Below are 21,353 nucleotides of genomic sequence, written 5' to 3'. Positions count from 1 at the left end.
GTCTTGATTTTAAAGTTTTGATTCAAATCTTCAAAGGAATGAAGATTTTGTAGTGATTTTGTCATTTCCAAAGGACAATCAGTTTATAAGTCCAAGATTCAGCAACCAAGACCATTACCCTTTACACAATTTAACACATATGCACAAAATTCATAGTTGAGTAAAATGTTATCCCCCAGTTTTTCTGCACTTCTACCTAAAAGCAATGAATAAGAACTTCTGTAAATATTTCCTGATGAGTTTGTTCTGTGTTCTGTTTGTTCCATGGAATTATTTCAATATAGATATTTTTTCATGTTTTTCTTCAGAAAGGAGGATATTGCTACACACTGAACTCAGAATTCAGATGACATCTAGCTTCTGTAAGGATTTGGTTTATTTTATTTGAAGAGTAAACTGTGCTTATCCTGTGGAAGATGGGTTTTGTCAAAGAATTTCCAATGATTCAAAATCAATTCCAAATGGGAGGAAAACAAAGATTTAAAGGGATGTTAAGATTAATTTTCTGTATGTACTATCCCCACACATTACAAAAAAGGAGATTCTGGTTTTTTTTATATAGAGTGAATGTTTGTAATGATGTTTTCTGCTTTCTAAAGATAGAATCAGGCTAATCAGCTTGCTGAAGTTTAATTTATAATCTGGTGATGTCCATTTTGCATATTTAGATACTATTTGCATAAACAATGTAGCTCTTATTATCAGCTTTTCCCAAAAGATTACAAAAATACTAATTAATCTAATTTACATGTGGATAAAGACAGTTACCTAAGCTTATTTTCTATTTTTTTTCTTTTTTTAACCAAAGTGCCTTTTTTTTTTTTTTTAAGATTCCCACTGTATCCTTACAGAATTGTATTCTAATAAGCATTGTTGTTTGAAAGTTTCAAAGATAGGGCTCAATTCCCTAAAAATTGATTATTCTGTGATTATATTCTCCGGATATTGACTGATATGAGGCACCCATTCGGATGAGAATGAAATCTTGTAGTCCTGAGCGCTCCTGGCACTATAAATAGCCTCCTTTTGGTCTTATATTCTCACATGCTCATAAAATGAGAAATATGTGGAACAGGTTAACCCTACTGCTGGGTTTGCCTTTGAAAACTGAATTTCTCTCTCTTTTTTTTTTTTTTTTTTTTACTTTTGTGCTTCTGCATATCTCTATATTCATGTTTTCTCTTCCAAAAAGGAAATGCAAGGCTATATTAAAATTTGTGTGAGTGAAAAAGCGGGGTTCGATAGATTTAAATCCCTGGGTGATTGACAGGTACCTTCTCCGCATTCTGCATCACTGCAGTCAATGAGCTGGAGGGTTTCAGAGAGAGTGAAAACAAAGATCATACCCAAAGGATTCCTTCTCCCAGTACCAGCAATAATAACCCTGAGTTTTGTCCTCAGGCAACACACATGAAAACGAAAACAAAAACAAAAATAAAAAGGAGTACATAAATTATTTACCACTATTAAACATTAAAACAGCAAAGGGTTTTTTTCAGGGGATTTGATGTGTCAATAAAATAACAAAAAAGGAATAACAGCGTACTTTGCTGTATACTCCTATTGACATCCAAATTGAAGGGAAAATGGCAGGACAGAATTTCTATAGATTTCCTGTGAGTAGTTACTTGAGTTAGAAATGTGGGTGTAAATTAACATAACTCAACTCTTCCGTTACGTGTTGTAAACCCTTTTTCCATTGGTACACAGGTCACATTGTCTTGTGGGTTTATGGGATCTCTCACTGCTTTCCCAGGTACAATAGAATCACTATGCCTGAATAAGCAACTTTTCCTGATTTTTGGCTTTTGCTACATCTCATAGATATGAAGCAACGTTTACCGTGCTGCAGAGGTGGAACAGTTAGCTGCACAGGGCTAAGCTACATCCAGTACTGTTTGCAGTAGCACCAGCTACAAATCCCTTCATGTCAAGTTTGCTGATTTTGCCTACCAGGACAAGATCTCACAGTTGTTATTTTTGGGTTGGACCTTCTGTACCATCTCTTGTACTGTACTGTGCATCCTCGTGGTTACTGTTATGGTCCAGGTCTGGCATCTGAGATTCCACAAGGATGCTGGAGCAGGCTGGTGAGACATCTTTCCTAATGCCAGCAGAATCGAGGTTTCCTAAGGACCTGAAAAGAAGGCAAAAGTGCATTTCTATCTTATCTTTCCTTAAAGATGAATTTATTCTTTAGACCATGTTCTTTTTTTTTTCCAGACTAGTTCATATGGCTTTCTGGACAATTAAGCATGAATCAGCTCATTCTTTGACTTTTCCCTTGCCTTTAAAAACAGCAAAAGTGTTTTTCAGTACAGCTTTTTTCAATCTGGAGTTTATAATTCCTGTTGCTTTCCTGAAAATTCCATAGGCTCCCTCCAATACCATGTACAGTACCATGGCATTTCAGTCTTGGTCCTTCAGAGGTGCTGTGCTCTTCTACCTGTTTCCTCTCCCCCTGCCCCAAATTTTGCCAGAATATTTCCTTTTGCTGGCATTTTTTCAGGAGGAAAGTGAGGAGACAAGTTTTCAGCAGGAACAGGTCCCTGAATAAATAGGTATGCTGCATTATTTCTGATGGACTAATACTCAGAGGGGTAGGACGTGATGGAAGAATGATCAGGTTTTGGCAATTATGTTGCAAATAAACTAGTTTTCTAGTTAATTATTTTTCCATGTGGAATTGTGGAATAGCTCCATGTTTATAAAGAAGCTATTACCTTGTCCTATCGGTATAATTTACTAATGATTTTTCATTTAGTTTAATGTTGAATGAAAAAAGCTAAAATTTCTTTGGTTTAGAATAAATAGAGATTGTTTTATTAGAATAAAATCACAGAAAGGATTTTAAGATGTCCCAAGACTGGCTTTATTAATAAGCAATCCCTTTTCATGCAGCAGATATATTTTACATTCATCTGTTGTATAAAGACTTATCTCTGGAGAATTGTCTCAGCTTGCTTATTGGTCTGCGACTTGTCTCGTGTCTTAAGTACTGTCCTGATTTCAGTCAAGGACAGAGTGAATTTTTTGCAGTAGCTGTGAGGGGGCAGAGCCTGGAGCCCTGTAGGAATGGCCAAGACCCTACCATTATTCAGTGTCACCGTAAGTCATTGCCATGGGCTGGGGAAAGGGACTCTCTGTCCCTTCCAAGAAGAAGAGCACTGGTCCTGACTGGAGGGAGCGGTTTGGGTAGCATAGCTGTGGTAGGGTCAAGCTCCACACTCTCTCTTTTGTACACTTTTGTTATTAATATTGTTGCTGTTACTGTTTGTTTTCCTATCTTATTGCTCTTTCCACTAAACTCTTCTTATTTCAACCCGTGATCTTTGCCTTTTTTGTTTCCAGCTGGAGCAGGAGGGGAAGCGAGTGGCAGCATGGGGGTTTTTTTTAGCAGCACTACTAAGTTGGAGAATGCCATTCTTAAACTACAAGTACCTCTGTGAAGCTTCAGTCTGGACTACAAGGAAAAAAACAAAGAATTTGAAGCCAAAATAAGAAGATGAATAGTATATTGTCAAATACCAGCAGGGCAGAATAAAATTCAGCTTCAGTAAGATTAATCTTTTCCTGTTATTTTTAACCGTTGTTTTAGTCATGGTTTAATTGATTAGAAATTTAAATTTTTGGTTCTTTTCTACATTATATACGAAAATGAAAACACCAAAGGGAAGAATCCTAGGTTTGTTATGATTTTTAAGTAATATTATTTGAAAAAAAGAAACAACAAACCAACAAACCAAAAAAACCCCAATGAAAATATCGAACCAAATCACAGCTCCATGACTCCTTGGAGGAACTACAAATGTCTTAGTAATGTAGTTTAGGTTTGTTTTTTAATGCTAAATTATAATGCTTTCCAAGTTTTGTCCTGTTTTGAGCCTTAAGGTTGCTGCAGGGTAGTACATATCAGCACAGTAACCAAGGCGGGTTAGAACTTCAGTCTGTTCTCTAAAACTCTCCCTGACAATCCTGATGTTGTCAGACATTCCTGGGAACTTGTCATTATCCACGTCAGTCGGACTGCAAGTGCTCTCAAGAATGCAAATCCATTACGCCAGCAAATAATGCTCTGCTTTTGAGTGTGGATGGCAGAGTCACGAGTGCCCCTGAGCAGCAGCTGCAAGGAGAATTACTAGAAGGCTTTGAGATACTGAAATTCCTAGCAATGAAACAGGAGCTATGTGTCTGAAAGCCAGAAAAAGTGCTTTGGTCCTTGAATGAGAAGCATGGTCAAAACTAATAAAGCAAGAACAGCAGTGTTAATTTCACATTTTACACTGCCTTAATTTTCATTTCATTTGCTCAAAAGAAGAAAAAAGGAACAAGTGAGAAAATTTCTGGAAATTTCAAATTCAAATGAATTATATAAAACTTGAAGGCTGCTTAGACCATGAGAAATAATGTACATGTAAGCTTTTCAAGCACATCTAGTAAGTATTCTTTTAAGAGAAAAAGAAATAAAAAATTAATTTTTTGAATAGTCTTCTAGTCTTAAAAACATGAGGCACCTCTTAGTGTCTTATTTCCTTATTTCAGTATGATAATTTCATGCATGCAGTGTGTGACTTGTACACATGCACTTTCTTGGAATTTAGGCAGAAACCATGTTGTCAACTTGTTGACAAGTTATTTCCTACGACTTGGTATATGTTGAGGAGGATGCATGTGTGGCAGCCAGAGTGAACCTTGAGCTTCAGAAAAATCATTGGTATGTTGGATTTACAAAGTTTGAGAGTCTCTACTTGGTCTAATGAGATGATTTAATAATGCATGTTTGCAATCATACCCATGAAAAACACAGCTCTGTGTTTCCAGGTTTCCTACCTGTCCCAATGAAAAATCAAGTCCTTGGTTTTACTCATTACAGATCTTGTGTATTTTTACAGAATTTGCATTATGCAAGTCAGTCACCAATAACCTCAAAGTTTCTGTGCTGTTTGAATCCTGTTGTGTGAATGGAAAATGGAAATTCATTTGAAGATACACGATTTGCTAAAGGGGTTTGGAAAAATCATGAAATTATGCTAAAGTTTTGTGCTGTACTGCATCCTTTTTTTATTCTTTCTCTCCATTACTGAAATAAGCTTGAATGGTGAGCATGGCAAATTATTTGAATCAGTTAATACTAAATTAATTTTAATTTCTGTTAATTAAACTACTCCATAACATCACCTACTGATTTTTATTAAGGTCAGTTCATATTTTTAATTGTTGCTTGATTAACAGTCTATCTCCCCATTTACTAGATCAACTCTGAACTGTCAGTGAAATACTCTGAAGTATTTCAAAGTATCCTGGTTATATCTTTTAAATCCCCCCAGTCTATTTAACTGAATCCACAACGTATTTTATGTCAATAAGTGACAGTCTTTATAACCTCACAATACAGTCAAGGATAAAAAGTTACATAGATATGAGGTAAATTGATTTGAAATATTGTTCTATTATGGCAAGAATGAGTTACTGGTGTTTCTCTCAAGGGTTTGCTTCTCTGTGTTGTCTTTTGCTACTGATGTATTTTTACATTATATACTGCCCAGTGAGTTGTTTTCTGTTATCCTCTTATTACTGAAACATAGCAAGTGCTGAGTTAAAATTTTATCATGTCGGACTGCATCAGGTAAGTGAATAGTCTCTTTGTTGGTTTTGTTATACTGGCCACATATTTGAACACCAAATTGTAAGAATAGGATAAAGAAATCCCAGCCTCAAAAAGTATTGAATATTTTCTGAAAAAAGTGTTGTCTCAAAAAGCAGAGAACCTGAAGCTGACCAGGTGGTTCAAGTCTGTCTCTTCGAAGCAGACAAAAGGGAAGTGTTGTTGTTTAGGATAATAAGGAGTAGGTGTGGAAAGATGTATAACAAGTTTTCTGATCTGGGATCGTTGATCTCTCTAAAAAATCTTTCTTGTAAATTTTTTAATGCACTGATCATCACACTTCTCTTCATCTAATGGGTTGCTTTGTAAAACCATATTTCATAAACTGATTAATCTGATAAAATCTGTTTTGTGAAGCATAAGTACTTGCTCTTTTAACCTATTACTTTTAAATATTATCCTTAACTCTAAAAAGGTTAGTATGTGAATATGTGACACATTAGCACAACCTGGTACTGCAAGCTGCAGCCACTGAGGTTACAGCAGGGACAGATGCTGCCTTGTGGGGGAAAGGTTAGGGAGGTAGGGTATCTTTGTCAAGAGGATGCTCCCTTTGCTGGACCACTAAGGGCAGGAGAAGATAACGTGGTACAGAGCTTTGGGTGGGAAGAGGAATTGTTCCCTCTGCCATTATAATGGCTACTATTTATCATGTTTTTCTCCTGCTTGGCATTTGGTGACAAAAGAGGAGCTGGGACTGCTTCCTGGCTATGTGTGGAAATCCAACTTACTTTAATCAGGATGCATTCACTTCAGTGGGGTGTATGCATGAATCTGTATTTTCATCCAGGTTTTCCTGGGTAGAACAATGGGATGCAAGCCTGCCACCTGCATCTTAGTAGCCCTTTTCTTTGTTCTTACATTGTTACACTTCTTTATTCCAAAGCATGATCAAAGTTTGTTTTGTGACGTTATGGAACTGGAGAAGGACATCAGCTGGGAGAGCAACCTATGCTGGTGATCCACAGAGTGGAAAGAGCATGAAAGTAAATGGGGTGGAAGTAATGAAAACACCTTCGATTAATCTTCACCTTGAGGCAGAGTGAGATATATGATTACATCCTCAGGAAGGATGAAAACGAGACATTTAAGAAAGATTTAAATATCTAAAAAGCCATACCTAACAGAATCTGTCCAAGTTCTCTAAAGTGTACATAATATGAAGAAAATAAAACCCACAAAGACACTCAAAAGTGGGACATCTCACACAAAAAACTATAGTATGTCTGCCAGGCAAAAGTATGAGAAAGGAAATTGAACTGGTTTTTTGCATGACAATCACTTTATATTGTGCTGGATTGAACAGGTACAAAAAACAATGCCAAGAGTGTTCTGCTGCTGGGGTAGTGTTTTCAGTCACTGATGCTCTCACCTGCTTGCTGTGAGTGTGTCAGAAGATTTCACTGCATCAGGGAGAGAGAATGGGCTTATATCCACCCTGATAAATCACATGCATATGAGAAATTCTCTTTTCTGTCTGTAACGAGGACTACTACCACTGGCAGTTTCTGCCACAGCTCAGTTATATGCAAATGAAGGCTTAAAAAAGTGAAAGCAGGAAGAGTGATGCCACTGTAAAATTTACATTCTGTATTTCCTGTATCACAGAAATGGGATGTAATCATTGAGACTTGTTCCTGTGTTGGAACTCTGAATGATTTGTAAGCTGGGATTTGGTATACTAACCACCTCAGATGAGTAATAAAATTGAGATGATTAAGTACTATGTACTTTTGTTGGCTGCTTTATATAGGTAAATATTTGTCAGTAAAACTGTCCTTTTCCAGCATCTGCAGAAATATGCTGTGACTCAAATGGCATTATTCTACCACCCACAGAAAGTTTTTTCTCAGAGATCACAGAGATTAAGATGATAAAAACAAATTCTAGCAATAAATATGTTAAAGGAACATTTCTATTGCAAGGATGCTAAAAGTTGAATCAAAAGAACATCTACCTTAAGCGCCTTTTTTTCAAAGAAGATTATCTCCTTCTTTGCTTTTTCTATGAAGGTCTAGTAAAGAAAATGATTTATTCATCCTGTATAATATTACTTTTGAGGAATAAATGTTTTTTCTCCATTTTTCTCCTGTTACCCAAGTATTTTATCTCTTGCTGTGAATATTCATTTTATTTATTTTCAATTGCAATATTAAAATGAATATTTTTATTAGTCTGTCAACATTTCATTTCATCAGCATACTCCTTAGTGAGAAGTAGCATCTTGAGTGAATTTAAGACAGTCAGTTTTAAAAGGACTTTTTCTTCCTGAAAAGAAAAGCTTTCTTTGCTTTCTTTAAGCTGATGTTGATGAAACGGATGTGCTCTGTACCTTATGCTTTGTGGCATTCACAGAATACCATATATAAGAAACCAGAAAAGGAGATAACTCTGACATGATGAAGGGTGGCCCCCAGGAGGAATATTCATTCCACACACATTACGTGCAGTCTTTTCCTTCACAAAGTACAAGATAGGATAACAGATACTGGGAGCTTTATACAATGAAATACTTATCAGTTTTCTATTTTGTGGGATGATTTAGGTGTAAATGTCTGTCTTCACTCATCAGCTGCAATCACGAACATTCTGGATTTGGCCATTTGGAGATTAAGATGTTTTTTGTGACTTAATAGATAAGGTGAAGTGGAAATACATGGGGTCACAGTATGGGGTTGTAGAATATGTCACTAATGTTTTGTTAGCAATCATTTAAACTGAGGTCACTGTCTTCCTATTTAGAGACTTTGTAAACATCATCCTCCCCTACTGAGCCTAAATATCCTAGTTCCTTTGGAAAGTAACTATCCTGTAAAATTCCCAAGTGCTAATTCTTTAGCCAAGATTTGCTAGCTGCAGAACATCTTGCCTACTGCTAAACTAATACCTTCATAAATATTTCCCTGGTACAGGGATGATGGTTATTTTACACTGAGAATATTTTTTCAGTGATCACTGTCAGGAGAGATAGGGTCTGATTAACACTGGTCACCTTTGCCAGCTGGATCTTTAATCACAGACTCGGCAATAAACAGAGAAATGTAATCAATAAAATTGCAGATACTATGAAGAAATATAGGTGGGGACTAAAAGTCTATTGATAAAATCTGGTGATTATTTCTCATCGAGACTTTAGGCTGTTATCTTCTTTACCTGTAGCACTACCCAGCAGAATTGAGTGGCCAATTATTAAAAATATTGCAAAGAAAAAAACCTAATGAAATAGATTCTCTAAGCTATGTTTCTTAAAACTTACTTTTATTTACTTGCTGTATCTTTTTTTCTGTATGTATTTCTTCTGCTTCTTACCATGGGATCATTTAGTAGACAAATGAGTTATGCACAATAATTTGAAATTTGTACCATTATTCACTATAACTTTATTGTAGCTTAACATTTCAGGTAACCACACAGCCTTTCCAGAAAGTGATCAATTACTTTCATTTAATGACGATATTGCATATTTGTTTTGCTTTTCAATTAATAATTTTTTTTCATCCTGTTACAGTACAAAAACTTTACATAAAACCACAATTCCCTACAATTTATAAAACCATTCAACTTGCCTATGTTATCTTAAGCCTAAAATTTCTTTTTCCTCCCTCATTTTTTTGTAAGTCTTGGAGAAAAGAAACCCCAACCCCAAACAACAACAACAACAAAATCAAATAAAACTCCCAAGTATTAAATGTGGTAAATGAGATTTTGACTTACAACTCTTTTGTTTCTTTTCATAGAAGTTGTGTGAAACTGTCAAGGATTTTCAGGAAATGAAAAACGGATACGTGTCTTAAGTTTGACTTCTTTATTAGACAAAAATTTAGTAATAAGTCTCTCTATGTAACAAATGCCCAAACTCAGATCATAATACAAAGTATATGTGCACGATATATAATACGTTTGAAAACTCTAAACCTAAAGCACCATTTTAAAGAAGTTTATCATTCAAATCACCTTTGAAACCAAGGAATGACACCATTTTCTTGATGATTTGGAACACATCCAGTAATTTCTTTTTTTTTTTTTTTTGATCAAATAGGATAAAAATATGATAAATATGCCTACAGCTTCATAAATTCATGGTGAACTGTCATTTTTTTCCAAAAACAATTTATCATTGATAATCTAAACTAGCAATTTGAGCATAAACTTCTTAGGGATGAGCATAGTTTCTATAAAGACATTTACAGGCATATTTGCAGTATTCAAGGCAGTATTCAATACCTTGACATTAATTATCTTTAAAACAATATCCTATATATTTTAATATTCAGAAACCTTACACTATCTCTGCAGGTGTGAAGTGGAATTCCTTCTCATGTTATCTATGATTACTGCCATAAATACTTAAAAAAATATGAAGTCAGTTGTGGTTTTCAAATTCAGATTATCTGCTACTTTTATGAGAGCACATAAACATATTTCTAGGAGCTCTGCAAAGGTGTTTCAGGGATGAATTCAGGATGACAATGGAGTTAGTGAGTGAAATCTTTCTTATCCACCACAGTAGAATATGTACACTGCATTTCATCATGCTCATTTTCACTCCAGTAATCACCCTGTATTTCAAAATGCCAGTGTAACTTTATTACCAACTGACAAAAAATGGAGAAGATCATGTGGTGGACAGTTAGCATAAGGGGTATGGAAATGTGCTCTTCAGCTAAATATTTGCATGTGCCTTACACGTCCCTGGTGTTTTGACTTATGTTTTTAAGTCTCCTGCTTAATCCCTGCATTTTTGCAAGATGTGCGTGGTTTAGTATTCAAGTGATGTTCAGACATGTAGATTACAGATATAATGCAGAGAAGCTCTGCCCCAAGCTTCTCTGACAAGATGGTATGAAGTTTTTTGCATGCAGATTTAGTCCTTGAGTAGATGCACAGAGGGGAGTTACTAGGATTCATAGAGGACATGGACAAACACAACTCAAAAGCTCTTGGCTGTAGCCCTGTGGATTAGGGGCATGACACTTCTTCCCTACCAGAAAAAAAGGGCTTCCAGCTGGACTGGTTTGGAGCACTGGTTTCAAATAATCTGAAAGAGTGCACAGACTCATTAGGAAGAGGAATGTGCAAATTCTGCGATAGCAAGGAATCTTTTTGCATTTTCCTTAATTTTTTTCTTCACATATTTAATTCTATTGTCTGGTTAGATATCAAAGGTGCATTAGCCCATTCTATACATGCCAATTGTTCTAGTTGTTACTATCCACTGTTTGGCAATATGTTTTTTGCCTGTTATTACTTATCTGAGTTTTTTCTGGCTATTGATCTGGAATTTTTCAGCAGCTGGAGTCATAAGACCTCAGTAAATCTAAACTGAAATCCAGACAAAAGGACTCTGCACATGGATGGTTTATGTATGACCAAATGCAATCTACTGCACATGGCCAGACTGGCTACACAACATTTAGCATATTCATTTAAACATATACAATTTGCATACATCTAGTAAATTACAAGCAGGGACAGTATCTGCAAGGAAATCAATTGCCATAGTTCTACTGAGATCAGAGTAATTTACTATTTTTTTTGACTCACGGTTTCTGGAAGTGCTTTGCTTGGTTTTTCAAGCTTTGCTTGGTTTTTCAAACTTTGCATTTAAAAAAAGGTACATGATGAGGAAAAGCATCATAAAACTATTCTGTAACTCTTCTCTGGAAATAGCAAATCTACAAAAGTATAGTGTATGTGCCAAGATACCAAGGCTCACTTAAACTGACATTAAGACACCTGTGGTTTCTAAGGAGGTCTCCAAAAGCACTCTTAAGAATTGTGAGTTTTTTCAGCTGTGTATTTTGCAAATATTTATTGTGGTAAGATTTATATTCATTTTAACTTAAAAGCAGGCAGCAGGAAGCCTTTTTAGGTAGACAGAAGAGCATGCTTATTAAGGAAGCATAGGAGGGGTATGAGCTAATGCTTTTCCTTGAGTAGATAGAGTCCAGTCACTACATGTGCACTGAAAGACAGCAGGAGCCAATAAAAAAGTCCAGAAAGAAAAAAAATACAGAAGACTGGATTCTAGGTGTAGGCATCATAGCACTGTTCTTCTGCTCAAGCTCAAAAAATATATGCACCAGTTTCAGTTGTCCCAAGCCAGTTTCATTGTTCCAGTTTCACAAGCCGCAAGAAAGGAGCCATTGCTGTCATGCTCATGACTCCTACAGCTGAGACCTATCCCATGGAAGGACAAAGAAAGATGGAGCTGGGTGCCAAGTTATTTTCAGAAATTTTCAAATTTTTTTTTTCTTTTGTAGAACTTTATTTCCCACCCAGGAATCAGAATATCACATTGAGGACTTGGAGTTATGGAATAATATATGTTATAAGGGACCTCAGAAAGTCATCTGGTCCCACCCCTACTGAAAATAGCAATACTAAAGTGTAAGAATTCCAATTTTTTTTCTAGCAATCATGGAAAACAATACACATAGGCTTAATGACTTTCTGCATATTCATCAATCTTCATATACAGAACTCCCACTGGAATTACAGATAACACAGAAAAATCTTTTACATTTTATTCAGTTTGTTCTAAAGGAATTGATACCTGACTTTCTAACTGCAGAGAAGCTTATCTTCAAAGATCTGAGGCTGAAAGTGACTCCACAGACAAAAATTTCCAGACTTTCTCTTCAGCACTTCTCTTTTCTAGGGAAGGAAGGGAACAACCCTATTGTCTTCACAAAGACACAACCCTAAGACTTTGTCAGATAACTGAAATATGTTAGTCAATTATCTGTGCTCTGTCAGGTTAGGCAAATGGACTTTCAAAGGCTGCCTGGAGGCAACTGGCCACCTGTCATGCTGCCTTACATGCCCACGGGGTCTTACACTCCTTAGGTGTCATTGGGGAACAAACCATCCATAAGAAGTAGGTAGATTTATGGCTCCTATACAAATATTCATCTCTTTATCTGCTTGGTTCCCACAACCTCTCTACTGTGTTTTATCTGCTTTAGAACCGATGTATTTTTAAGGGTCACAGTTTTGTACTTGCTGCAGAGGAAACTGCAGTAGGAAATCAAAGTGTACCTCCTTTTTTTTTTTTTCCCTTGCTTTCTACAAATAAACTCCTGCCCTTCCCACTCTTAGCACTTTTTTGAAATCTTAACATTAAGACTCCGAGCTCTGGAAAAAAAAAAAAAAAAAAGAAAGGTGGTGATATGGTTATACAAATGATAATTTTGCTGACAGAGGTGAAAATTATCAAAGGAAGATAAGCTGTAGCATTTTGATGAAGGGTTCATGTGAGGGTAACGAAAATAATCTCCAGAGAAAAAGTCATTCTCCTAAAACCCGTGAGCCTGGAAATAAAAATAAAGTATCTGAGTTGTTTAACAAATACACATTTTATAATTAAAGCCAGTTACTGTCTGAAGATTGGAGGGAGGCTGAATACAGTATCTAAGTTTCACAGAAGAGTTAAAGGTAATGCTGGGAACTACAAAGCAGCGCTGAAGCAGTACAGGAAAAGCTAGCCGCCACTAAATTAACCAACAAAGAATTGAATAAGGACAGATCAATACCCATAACTTATTTTTCTGTATCAAAATTATAAATCAACAGAACTGCTTGAACATGAGCATTGTTAAGAGAATACGGTCCTTTCCTTTGTAATAGCTGCAAAAAGTTTTTTGAAGAAAGTGGGGTAAACTTTGCATTAAATTTTTTTCTTTTCCCTCCCTAAGATTGGATTTGTAGCTTGCTGAACAAGAACATAAGGTTATTTACCTGAACAGTGTGCAGGTAAATATAGAGGAGAGTTTCTGTGAGCTTTCCTTAGATGAAGCAATTCTTTCATTCATTTACACATGTGGGATTTAGTGTCCTGAGGACAGAAAAAACCCCAAAACTTAAGACTTTTACACTGATATTAATAAAACTGAGTTTTGCCATTTAACGGTCAAACAGACATGAGCTGTGTTGAATCAAACTAGAAAATACTTCTGGGACTTAGGAAAGTTTCCCTTCCATGGAATACTACTCAGTAACAAGTCAGAGTGACTTGAAAAGGAGGGATGAGAGGGAGGAACTGTGTTTTCCCATGAGGCAAAACAGACTTTTAGAAGGAAGTCACTGTATTTGTTGAGCCAGTGATCTTGCAGAACACGGTAATTCCTGTGAACTGTCCTGACTGTGGGAAGTGGAAAAAGAGATAGGTTTTGACAATCTCTGTAACACTTGCAGGGTGTAGTTGGTAGACTGGAGGTTTATGAGGGATTTACAAGGCATGCACATTCAGTGGGGCACTGCTTCCTGCTGGAGGTCTGAATTCATTGAAGGCATGTCAGAAACTGGTACATTTTTCTAGATCCAAAGATACAAGCATTTACTTTATATTTAGGTTATCTTCTGTTCTAGGCACCTAAGATCAAAAGCAAACTAAGAATGTAACATATGAATGGTCATACTGGCTTTGACCGGAGGGTAGACCTAACAGGCCGTTCCTTCTACAACGATGGCCCAAAGCACATGCCAATGGAAACTACAGGAAAGGGAAATTTCTACAGATACTCTCTCATCTTGAGCATTTGGTTGCTCAAGTTATTCCTGAGCCAGAAGTTGGCTGTGTATTTACCAATTCTCAGATAGTTTCTTTTCCGTTGCTTTGTCTAGTCTCTCCATGGACCCATGTAAATCTGTATTAGACATCCACAGGAAAGAGACCATACTAGCAGTTCTTTTACATGCTATACAATACACTATTTTGATTATGGCATGTCATGCCCACCCCATGACAAGAAGGTGATGACATAATTCCATTTAGAGTACCAAGGAAAATGAAATTATATTACTGTGCCTGAGGTGTATCTTCCTATAATCCTCAGGTTTCTTGCCTGTCTTTACCTAAGAATGTGGCTTTTCTTCTCTCACAGAATTTCAGAACATGTGTGTGTACAGGAATGAATGCACGATTGCAACCTCCTCCAACCCTTCATTTGCTGATATTCCTAAAATATATTTTGGTTCAGAAAACTAAAAAACCCAGGAAGACTGACAAGGTAAGCATGCCAAGAAATAAAAGAAAATTTACTCTCCAATAAAACTGCAGCTATTATCATAATGCATATTCCAAGTCAAGATTAAGATGTCCCGTATTTTTGCTGAATGTATCAGCTTGTGTGACTCGTTAGGCTCCCATTCATTATGGAAATAGACCAGTAAATTACAGCTTTTGCAAATGCAATCATTATAGCTGTAACTTACAAAATATATTAAGCCCTTTGATCTTTGTCAGAGAACATATCATATACTTTTAAACACATTGCTCGGAAATGGTAATTTAAAAACTATAAACCTTACATTCACAGCTTTAATGCATATATTATGCTCTACATTTATATCAGAAATAATGTCCATATTCTGTCTATTGCATAATATTGCCTTAAATTTCAGCTGAACAGAAAAAAAATATGGTACTGCAAATTGATAAAGTATGAATGAAAATTGTCACCAATGAACACCTGTGGGTTTTTGCATTACTCAGAACTACAATCTAAATAAAGCTAGGTATTTCTCTTGTAATAGTGTATTGCAAATTGAACGTTGTTAACTCTGTGCACTCTGTACTTCAGTATTTTATATATCCAGGTTTAAAAATAAATAATGTTTCTCAAAAATATTAATCTAAGTCAAAATGCTGTTTGGAAATTAACACTGTTTTGACCTTTGTATATCACATGCTTTTTTTGCTTCAGTTACTTTCTAGTGATAGTAAGATGATGAGGGAAAGCAAGGATGAAAAGATGCTTAGCCATTTTTAGGAATCTTTAAAGTAATCTTTACAGTTTATGATCAGAACAGATGTGACATCTTATTTATGGACTAACTAGAAAGGGGAAGGTTCATAAAAGTATATGTTTGAATAAGAAACTGATCTCGTACATATTTGTTCTTACAAAAAATGGCGTTTGCTCTTGAAAGATCTAGTATAATGTCAAAACCCTGTCTGAGCTGGAGACCAGTTGCTTAGAAAGATAGCATCATAATGGCATAAAAGAAGCAGTACATAATACTGAAAATGCTATAGCTTGGTCACTGTAAGATCTACACAAGTATATAAATAGTTAGATTTTGGAACTTTACCAACAATTATTCAAGCTTTAAAAATGTTTCGGACTCCAGTGAAATTGAGCATAAGTACAGATTTTGCCTATGCATGTGCACTTTAGTCTGATGGTTTCACTGTTTATTGTAATGAAAAGCTATGATCTTAAAGAATAATTTCATTTTTCCTCTGTTTTTTTTGAACTGGCATTTTCAAAGGAAATACAAAATGAAGATATTTTACTTAACAGATAATGCCACTATGGTCCATTTTTAAAATTTAAAATGGGCAGATTAAATGGCACTACCTTAAATAAGTAGAAAGAAAAAATACATTTAAAAAAAAAATTATTACTGTGAACAGCCCTGGCTTGTTTGCTGTAATCCTCACCTGAAAGGAGCAATGGTTCTGTCCAGACATTTTGACTTACCGAGTCACTTGCTGTGCTTCCAGAATTTGTTCACAAAAGGTTTCATAAAATGAACAGCTAATATAAAAAGCTGCTGATTGCCCAAAATAGCATAGCCTGCAGATTTCAAGAGCAACCACTACTGCTTATTGCTTATAATTAATATGACATCACTGATTACCACTTATAAACCTTTTTTATGGGAGCCTAAGCTTCCTATATTATGTGTAACTGAGCATATGGAATCTTAGATCATTTTTTTGCCTTCTGTCTCTGAAAATTTTCAGAGGAAAGAAAGCTAGTCGTATTTCATTATTCTTTATATTTAGAAGGTCTGTTTTCTTGGCCAGGAGTCCAAAAACCTTTTCTAAGAGGACTTACCTAGCAGCTGTGTTGACAATTCTATTTTTGAGTTCAACTTCTAGAGCAAGATGAGTTTTTCACACCTGTGCCTCTGGAGCGCACTTTTTGGAAAGAACTGGGCTTTGCATTAATTTTGCAGCAAATGCTATTCAGTACAAAGGAAAAATCCAAAGTTTCTCCTTCTAGCACAGACTGATAAAGAACAGCAGTCTGTGGTGTGTGGAGAAAGTTTTTTGATGAAGGCTCAGGACACAACGTGAAAATCAGTTAAAAGGCACCTTTTGACGCTGCAATGTATCCCTTCATTGAACTGCTCTTTGGGAAGTTGTATTGGGACAAACTCATAGCTCAGTTTCAATCTAAGTGTTACCTCATCACCATGAACTTAACCATTTCTGGACTTCTAAAGAACAACATCCACCTGGAGTGGACACTGTAGACCTAAAAAAAGAGTAAGTGTCTTCATATCTGTCCTCCTGATTTTACAGTAAAAGGATTTCCCTTTAGGTATGCAGAGCCTGGAGTGTGAGTGACTTGGTCCTCAATATCAAGGATGTGTTCTGTACTCTAAGTAAATACATTGGCAACCTGTGTGCGGATGGATCTTCCCCTAAAATTGAGGCAAGATACTAGAAGCCCCACCCCCCCCCAGAGCTACAGCTTCTGCAGTGCTGCAGGGCTGGTGGTGTGTACAGAGGCAACTGTCTGCCTGCAGAAATAGCTGCCACTTCACCAATGGAAATTCTATCAGACATTTGAGAATTTTAGTGATTGTTTCCTCAACCTGTGAAACATTCTTGCTAGAAATCCGTTATGTGAAAGCTGCAAATCTATGGAGTGCACAGGTTTAATGGAGAATTGAGAAGTCAGCTTCTCTCTTTTGTGAAGCTGAGTTATGGAGCATTTTGACATTTGCAAAGCTTTATTGTCAAGTCAGGTGAAAGATGCTTTTGTCTATGCAGTCCCCTTAATACCCATGACAACAAGGAGAGTTTTTTGATAACACCTGAAAATAAATCAGTGTATCTTTCAAAGTAACATAATTTATCCTGTTTCTAAAGGGAAATAACTCAAAAGCATGAAAAAAAAGGAATAAAACTTCCTTGTACAATCTCAATCTCATGCCTATGTACTACACACTATAATGTTTAAGATCTATAATCTTGTTTTTCCACCATGTCCTTGAATCTTTCAGAGCTCAAGATGATAGCTGCTTTGCAAATGATGCAGCAATTCAATATTTATTTTTTTCCTTGTTGTTTAGAGATTCCATAGCTCTTTTACTGCACACCTTAAAACTGTCTCAGCCATGTGAGATATTCCAGTGGATGAAGGAAATAATGCTGGCTACTGCTCCACTTTCTATTGATGTTTTTATTATGATTGGGCGAGAATGGTTATTTTTAATATCTTTTTTTTTTATAGAAGGCTAAAAATCATGTCTTTTAAATTTTTGACAGATCTTTAGGAAAAGCTTTGCAAACAAAATCAATCGGTAGAACTTGACGTGAATGACCACCTATTTGGAATAATTTGAGAAAAAAAAAGCCCACTTGTGAGAAACCTGGCCAGCAGATGCATTGCAAAGCCTTCATTCTAAGCAATCATCTATGTTACTACATTGAATGTGTTTGATGAAGGGGGGTCTCCAAGAGGGTAAAAGATTGATTTTCAGTCTGACTGCCAAGTAAGAAAAACATTGAAAATTTATTTTTAAGCGCTATTATATCTTTCCACAGAAGTACAAAAGACACAAAAACTTTCCCTGGTGATCAAAATATTCCATATAACTAAAATAAAATGTTTCATTTTCATGCTTATGCAAATGAATTGAATAATTGAAAAGTGTTCCTTCTCAAAATTAATGTAGGAAAAGCCAGCCTTTTACCCAACAGTTTAGAGGTCTGAGCCCTCATCAATGTACAACAACTCAAAATCAAGTCCATCTCTGCCAGGTTGGTTTAAGTTGGAAGACACTCATCACCATGTCAAGGAGAAGGAAGGAAGACTTTAAAACAAAATTAGAGGTTTTTTCATGAGTTGTGAAACACACCAATTTTACAGTTTTATTTATACGGTTCAGCTGAAAAAGGATGGGCATGATGTGACCACCTCAAACAGCCTCCTAGTGTGAGTCCTGAAGTAGGAGAGCTTTTAGCTCATGCCTGTGATGTGCCTAGCAGAAGGTGTTATGTTTCTAAGGGATTGCTAAAGCTACTGACTTAGAGTGCGTTCCGACCTGGGCTTTCTTTGGAGCTCTTCCACTTTGTAGAAAATTAATTACATGCATACTGAGAACACACAATGATTCTCCCATGTGATGAGTAGGAGATTTGTTGAAGCCGTAGAAATACCTGTGTTTAAACGTGAGCTCCTGGGAGAGCCAGGCATTCCTTCCACATTCAGGACTACAACACAACTGGCTGTCTAGGCTACTTACATCTGAGGCAGGATTCAAAGGTGGAAATGACCCTGACTTTCCTATAGCAAGTTTCCCATGTTATGTAAAGGTTATACCATGTTGTCATTGTCTTATGTAAATGTGCTAATAATACTAACAATGGATTGAATTCAACTGGTATTTGTGAAAAATGCAGGGGTGAACATGCTCCATTTTTTTCCTGGCAGATTTACATTTTTCTTAAAAAAACAATTACCTAGAGGCACCCCTGAATTAATCAGAGAATCTCTTTTGCTCCTTTACGATGATTTGTGCACTTCAAACCAGTTTGCTGATTTTCTTATTTGCATATTTGAATCTCTGTCAACTAACTTTCCTGTGGGTTGGAGAAACGCTGAAGAAGATTGGATTGTGGGGGCGTCTGTCATGCTCAATATGTGGTAAGCTAATGCTCCTCTTTGACCGCAGCACAGAAGACGGTTGGCGCAATCCAGAAGAAATGAGGTAAGTGTAACAATTGTTACACCCTTCTGATCCTATATTGGGGTGAACTGTGTGTATCTTCCATGTATCTTACACACCCTGAGAGCTTACATACAGATCTGTCAAAACTTTTCCACGCAGTAAATAAACAAAGCTTGTCTAACTTTTCAATAATACGGGGCACTAACATGTACTAACAGCTCGTTATTTGTAGTGGGCCAGTAAGACACGGAGTTCTCTATTTGTAGGCTGTTATAGAGGGGTCTACTTGAATCCTGTCCTCTGGCAGAAGAGGTTGGCTGATAGCACTTGACACTGTTACCATACACACAAACACTGTTCACACCCCGTGTACACAAGCAGTGTCAGAGTATCATCACTCGGTCGAGGGGGGCGGGGGGGGGAGCAGGAGAGGGAGAGGAAGGAATGACAGTGTGGGAGAGGTAAAACAGGAAGGGAGGCTAAAGGAACACGCAGCACCAGGTGGGACCAGGCTGCGTACACTGGCCCAGACCCAAAACTAACACTGCAGCTAATGTGACATCACAGCAGTATTGGCACCTAATAATTTCTGTCTAAATTTGAAAGTATCTTGAATCATGATGAATTATGTCATGATACTGCTCTGTGGCTCCTCACTGATAAGTCAGTCTTCAAGTTCATGGTCTTTTTTCTCTTCTGTTGGCCTTCTTCACTTCATCCTGGGTCTAACATGTCTCTCTAAATACTTTGGACAAGCTATCACACTTCTCTACAGTACTCCTGAAAAGCACTGCAAAACCTTTTAAAACTCTGAGTTTGGATTTTGCTATCAAATACTTTACAGAATATTCTTCTCTCTCCCCGAGCCAAGACCAATTCACCTTGCAGGAATTTTCTTCACGGCCCCCACTCAGTTTTTTGCAGATGCTCATTTGAAGAAAGAAAATTTATGGTTTTGTTCCTCTGGTCTCCTCTCCTAGGTTGGCAGGAAGTATCCGGGTCAAGGACTGTCTTTCTTGTTTTCTCATTCTTTGTGCAATGCACAGAAACATCTTTCCTTCTATCTCTCCTTCAGACGATGAGCTAATCCTCATTCTAGCTTGTCAGCTCAGGTATTTATGTGAGCAACAAATAATAATAAACGGGGAAAAAAGTATTTAAGGGGCCCAGTCCAACCGTGGCACTACAGAGAGCCATACTGCCGAGGAGTAGTACCTTTTTGACGTCTTGCTAGCAGGGAATTTGTAATTTTGGGGCTAGGAGCGGCTGGATTTGTGGTGAGGAGGAAGTTTTCGGGGTTGAGGGTGCTTTTCCTTCCTTCTGCCAGCAAACAGCGATCCACGCCAGGATTTGCTTTCTGCTCCTGTATTCTGTATTTCGGCGATGCAATGTGTAGCACGTTTCTCTCTCTGTGTGTGTGTGTGTGTGTGCGTGCGTGTGTGTGTATGTGTGCATGTGCGGCTTTCCCTCGCTGTGTCTTGTCTCCGGGATTTCTCCCTGCCTGGCTCCGGAGGCTGCTCCAGCGCTGCGCGGAGCAGAGGTTTCCCCGGCTCCCGTAAATACAGGCACACGCATCCAGTGCACCACACGCACGCACACCACACACACACACACACACAGAGGCACACAGGCACGCTCCGAGCCGCTGTCCAGTCCATCCCCACGCCGGCTGCTTTCCCCACCGTCTCCATCCAGCCTGGCAGAGGCGGCAGGCACAGCTCCGCGGCGGATCGCGCTGACGCTGCCCCGGGACTCCGCTCGCAGCAACGCGCCCGCGGTTTCCATCTTCACAAGCTACAGACAGATTTTTACCCTCTTTTTTCCTTTGCCTTTTTTGCTTTTGGTTGTGGGGTTTCTGGTTGTGGTTTTGGTTTTTTTTTTTTTAATTTTTTTTTTCTTTCGGCGTGGGGCGAGCGCTCTGCGTTTGGAGAAGGAGCCGGGGGGACAAGGCTACCGCTCTCCTGCCCCCGCCGTGCGCGCATGTGTGTGTGTG

The sequence above is a fragment of the Corvus kubaryi genome, unplaced genomic scaffold (genome assembly GCF_017639235.1).
Source record: "Corvus kubaryi isolate FWS band 111438036 unplaced genomic scaffold, C.kubaryi_AGA036_p1.0 133, whole genome shotgun sequence".
Taxonomy (NCBI): Eukaryota; Metazoa; Chordata; class Aves; order Passeriformes; family Corvidae; genus Corvus; species Corvus kubaryi.
Note: the sequence above shows the minus strand (reverse complement) of the source record.